General features: G+C 41.1%; 1 protein-coding gene across 2 annotated transcripts in view; it reads left to right on the plus strand.

Annotated features, from left to right (window-relative positions):
- Positions 1–6000, plus strand: part of Rab44 (RAB44, member RAS oncogene family) — a 30913-nt gene that overhangs the window by 7312 nt on the left and 17601 nt on the right. The gene's annotated exons all lie outside the window — the stretch shown is intronic.

Consider the following 6000-nt stretch of genomic DNA (forward strand, 5'->3'; position numbering starts at 1 on the left):
GACTTTAATATAAGATCAGCCATGGTTGTGTGTTCCAGTAAGGAGTCTTGGGCTACGGCCCAGACCGAGATTGACTGATTTTAATTTGCTTTCTCCTCATTCATTGCAAAAGGGCCTGTTATGGGTTGCTAGAGTCTCAAGGGGCCTGCTCTTCTATGCTGGTACTTTTGTCCTTTCCCCATCAGAACTGACCTTCAAGGCCACAGTAAGGTGTAAATATTGAAATGTGATTCTCAAAAAGGTAAAAAGAAAAAAAAATGACTTGAGTAAATATGAAATCAATACTTATCAAAGGTCTTGTCTAGTTTACTTTTATCATTATTAATTAATGAGGGAAACAGAAAGATGTTTTGACTCATTCAAAGAGCCCTTGAGCAATAGGATATTTATAGGCAATTTGACAGAAAAGTGTTTAAGATTGCCGAGTTCAGTGTTAAACATAGCTAATGTCTAACAGGCCATAAATCTTTGGGGTTTTTGTTCTATTGGATAAAAATTCTTTCTGTTTTCCCTGGATAAAAATCTTCCAGGTGGCAAGTAACTTTAGTCAGGGATATATATATATTTATTTACTTATTTATTTTAGTTGTAGATGGACACGATATCTTTATTTTATTTATTTTTATGTGGTGCTGAGGATCAAACCCAGTGCCTCACACATTCAAGGCAAATGCTCTACCACTGAGCTACAACCCCAGTCCTATCAGGGACTTTTAATTATAGATAAATAATACAATGATCTAAATCCCTTCTCTGGTTTAGACAATGCATGTAGTCTTCGCCTCTATGTAATATGGAAAAGATGTGCTTCCTACCTTTTGTCTTTTTTTTTAAAGTTTATTTATTTATTTTTATGTGGTGCTGGGGCTCGAACTCAGTGCCTCACACGTGCTAAGCAAGTGCTCTGCCCCTGAACCACAACCCCAGCTCCTACCTTTTTATCTTATTTCCAAGTTTCAGATAATTTTTCTGATTGAAAATAATATCCTAATTTTTTCTTGATGTATGAAAGATTTGATTGGGTTTGGTCTTATTATTTGCACATGTGCAAAAAGAGTATGAATTAAATTAAATTTTTGGCAAAATCAAGACTTGGTAGTATTAGGCCCATTTTAGCTTCTGTTCAGAAGTTTTGATATGAAATCGTAGGTTGGACATTAAAAACCTCTGTAATTTGCCCTTCTAAGTGACAAGCTGTCCCAGTTTTCCAAGGACTTTGAGGGTGCCTGGAATATGGGATTTGCTTGCTAAAACTGGGAAAGTCCTGGGGAACCTGGGGAGGGTTGTCATTCTACTTGAATCCTAAGGTAGGAAATCACGCCCAAGACACTCTCTCCAGCAGATGGCACCTATAGATTTAAGTGGCTTCCTTTCTTGTCGAAGTCCCCAGTTTTTCTGCCAGGAAGTGACCTTCCTTCTCATTTGGTTCCAAAACAGCTTCCTGAGAGGTCTTTGCTCACACCTGATTAAATGAGGATCATTTTATAAAGTGACACCCCAGGTAGGGCCTTGGTTACACAATACTTTTTTTTTTTTTTTTCCTTTTTCTGGTGGTACTTGGAATGGAATCCAGGAGCGTTCTACCACTGGAATAATCTCTAATCCCTGTTTTATTTTTTGTTTTGAGACAGCATGTCACTAATTCACCCAGGCTGACCTTAAACTTGCAATCTTCCTGCCTTAGCCTCAAGTAGCTGGGATTACAGGTGTGCACCATCACACCTGGCTCACAATTGTTTTGTCCAATTATATCCTTGTAAAAAAGTGGCCAGATTCTTTTGAACCTGCACATATAACTATATTGCTTTGGAAAGTAAGGAGCTTCTGTGAAAGCATTGGTTTCTAAATCTGTGAGGGGGCAGTGAGATTCAGATACCATTTAAAATGTTTCATTTCAGGGGCTGGGGATGTGGCTCATGCAGTAGCGTTCTCGCCTGACAGCGCAGCCCAGGTTCGATCCTCAGCACCACATACAAAGATGTTGTGTTCGCCGAAAACTAAAAAATAAATTAAAAATTTAAAAAAAAAGAAAAAGATTTCAGATCAGGGCTGAGAATATAGCTTAGTCAGTAGAGTGCTTATTTAAAAAAAATAAAATAAAATGTTTCATTTCAGTTTACAAATGTCTGATGTACCAAACTGAGGATTAGAAACAGCTCAAGAAGAAAGAGAAAGAATTTCCTCCCAGGTCTATTAAAGTAGACTAATAATAAATAGTTATCAACCATCTTCCCAACAAATAACCACAACCAGAGTCCCTGCAGCTGTTCTTTCAGAGCCATGTCATTAATTTGGGTTCTGCTGGATCTTGGATAAACTGTCTGCATTTGGACTCAAAAGCGCTTCAAATCCTCAGGCCATCAGGTCCACGTGAAGGTCATCCAATGTCAGCCCAGAAGCCAGCATCCAAGTGAAGCATAAATAGCTCTGGGACAGTCCTTTTTCTTTAGTCTTTGACTTTTTCCTTGTTGAAGACAAAAGCTGTGACCTGCAGATCATAGCAGAGCCTTCAGGCAATCCGAGGAAAGCAGAAACCTGTCTAGTACAGACAAAAAGGCTGTGGTGATTTAGTAGAGGAGCTAACAAGACCCGAGAGGAGGAGAGCCGAACACCCTGACAGGGGACGCGCATAATTATTTCATAAGGGTTTGATCAGTGCCTCCCCCTGAAGACAAGAACATATCATGGGTAGCAAAGGCTTTGAGAAATCTCCAGGGTCTCCCCCACAGCGCAGGACATTGCTGAAATATTTATCTTAATAGCATTTTGCCCGTGTAAATTTAGCCTTGGACGGAAGGGTGTAGCAGGTGTTCCCATGATGCTCCTTATAATATGTATTGAAGTATTTAAGAAATATAGAGAAAGATAACCTCAATATTTTATTTTAATTCCCCCCTCCATTTAGGGGAAGCAACATTAAAAGAGCTGGCAGAGAACACGTGAGCCCTAGATTAAGATAGGATCCTGGGACCCAGAAATAGCAGTTGGTCACCTAACTTAAAGTAATAGTAGAGTAAAATATTTTGAAATAAACATGGGAGAAGGTAATGTGATTACAAGAAAAATGAGCTCTTTCATAAGGGAGGTGACTTTGCTTGTTCTTTAAAAAATTAGGATATGGTATGGAAAAAACAAACCAGAAATTATTGTGGTGAGATAGAATCTGTTACCTATGTAGCTTACACAGAGAAAAATAGTCACCACCACCACTCTGCCTTTTTTTTTTTTCTTTTGTACTAGAGATTTAACTAAGGGGCATTTAACTACTGAGCCATATTGCTAGCCTTTTTTATTTTTTTACTTTGAGACAGGGTCTCACTAAGTTGCTCAGGACCTCACTAAGTTGCTGAGCTTGGCTTTGAACCCTTGATCCTCCTGCCTCAGCCTCCCAAGCTGCTGGAATTATAGGTGTGAGTCACCACGCCTAGCATAGTCACCCATTTTGAGCCCTTGCTGAGAACTCTGAGACCAACTTATCATTTTAATAGAGATGGAGCCAAATTCTAGTTTTGCATTAGTAGAATATCATGGCCGTTAATGTTTCATGAGTTTTTGTTTATTATTATTTTCAAACCCATCATAATGAAACCAATTTGGCAAAATGTTAATACATTTCATAGCTGATTTCCAGGCATTATAAATTAGGGCTGCCGCAGTCTGGCTGGGCACAATCAGGAGCCACTTGTCAAAAGAAACTAACTTTATTTTTAGAACCACACACGCCAAACAAAACAGCCTCTCAGGAAAAACCCTCAGAGCCTCAACTGCCACCACCGGCTTTCCACAAACCTCTCTCTCCCCCACAAGCTTCTCTCCACCTCCCACAATCCTCCTGCTCTTGAGGCCGATTGCCTGGGTCATGTGGGCGGAGCCAAAAAAGTCCCCCAATGAGCAGCTCCGTGGTCTGAAAGGGCAGGGAAACAGCCCAATGAGCATCACCGCAGAGGAGCCAATCAGCTAGATGTTGCCGGGGCCGCTGTGAGCCAATCATCAGCTGGCAGCTGGAAGTTTGCTGGCAGCTGGAAGTTTGCTGGGGCCCCTTCGGCTGTGGCTCTCAACATCTCCCCCTCTCTTTCCAGGCATTATAAATTAGGGCAAATAAAACTGCTTTCAGCGAACCTTCTCTATATATTCATGTTTTGTCTTTTAATCCTTTTGCATGTTCTGGAATAACTGGGCTCTTTCAGCCAAAACCTCTCGCCGGATCCCTTGGAAAGCAAAACCACATTCCATTTTCCTTGCAGACTGTGTTTCTGTCACTATTGCTCTTAGTGGTGTCTTAAGCATCCAGAGGGATTAATGCTTTTAATCAACATAATTAACCTCTGTTTCACAGAAAGAACTGAGGGTAAATCATCAAGAATCATCCAACACAACCCCTTGTATCCGACTAGCAAAGCTCTCTGAGACACCTAACACAGCTTTCTACAGCCGCTTGTAGATGTTATACTTTTTAAAAAATTGTGATAAGGTGGACATAACATAAAACTTACCATTTTAGTCATTTTCAAGTGTGTAGCTCAGAGGTATTAAGTGATTCACACTGTTGCGCAACCCTTCTGCACCATCTATCTCCAGAACTTTCTTTCATCTTCCCAAACCGAAACTGTGCTCATGAAGCAACAGCTCTCCTTCCCGCCTCTCCTCACTCCTCTGTGGCCTTATCCTCCTTTCTTTCTTTCCTCCCCCCCTCCTCCTCCTCCTCCTTCTTTGTACTGGAAATTGAACCCAGGGGTGCTTAGCCACACCCCCAATCCTTTTTATATTTTATTTTGAGACAGGGTCTCACTAAATTGCTTAGGGCCTGGCTAAGTTGCTGAGGCTGGCTTTGGATTCTCGATCCTCTTGCCTCAGTCTCCCAAGCCACTGGAATTACAGCTGTGTGCCACCACACTTGGCCCTTATTCTCCTTTCTGTCTGTGTGAATTTGAGCACTCTAGATACTTCAGTGGGATGGCGCAGTATTAGTCCCTTTGTGACCGGCTCATTTCACTTAGCATAGTGTCCTTACTGCTCACCCAGGTGGAAGCTCGTGTTCCAAATTCTCTACCTTCTTAAAGCTGGGTGCTATTCCATTGTACATGGATACCACGTTATCCACTGATGGGCATTTGGGTTGCTTCCGATGTGGGGCTGTTGTGGGTACTGGTACTGTGGGTATGAACATGCAAACGTCTGAGTCTCTGCCATCCCTCACACAATTTTTTCTAAGTGGCAAAATGAATTCACTCAATAACATGACCCAAGATATGGAGACCTTCTAGCATGTGCGAAAACAGGCAGTAAAGGATATAAAGTTAAAGTTATGCTTAGCAATCAACAAATATAATTCAGTAAGTTCAATATTAAATTTTTCTTGAAGTTATATAAGTAGGGGCTGAAGCTGTAGCTCAGTGGTAGAGCACTTGCCTAGTACATGTGAGGCACTGGGTTCGATCCTCAGCACCACATAAAAAAAATAAAATAAAGGTATTATGCCCATCTACAACTAAAAATATATTTTAAAAGATTATATAAGTAGCCAAAAATTATTTGTTAATGTAGTTGAATATAAATTCAGGCTCTTAAAGTTACCTGAGGATTTTGGAAATTGTGTTGAAGATGAGACACTATAGGCTGGGTATTATTAGTAACTGTGCTATTCTATCTCCTGGTGAAATTACTGATATACCCTTTGGAGAACTGGCTATAATTTTTATTTCACCTTCATAATCGGGATCAATTACCCCAGGACTTATCATAAGTCCTTTTAGAGTAGAAGAGCTGCGTCCCAATAATAAGCCTACTGTTCCTTTGGGAAGAGGTCCTTTCACCCCTGTGGGAATGATTTGAACTCCCATCTCTGGAGTTAGTACTGCTCTGGCGGAGGCGCAGATGTCCAACCCTGCGCTCCCTCTGGTTTGTCTGATGAGGGATCTGATGGACAATGTGTCCTGGGCACTACCCTGATGGGGTTGCTGGGTTCCTCCAGTGCTCCGTATATTTGTGGTTTTGGGCCCC

Source organism: Marmota marmota, unplaced genomic scaffold (assembly GCF_001458135.2).
Source record: "Marmota marmota marmota unplaced genomic scaffold, marMar, whole genome shotgun sequence".
NCBI classification, from domain to species: domain Eukaryota; kingdom Metazoa; phylum Chordata; class Mammalia; order Rodentia; family Sciuridae; genus Marmota; species Marmota marmota.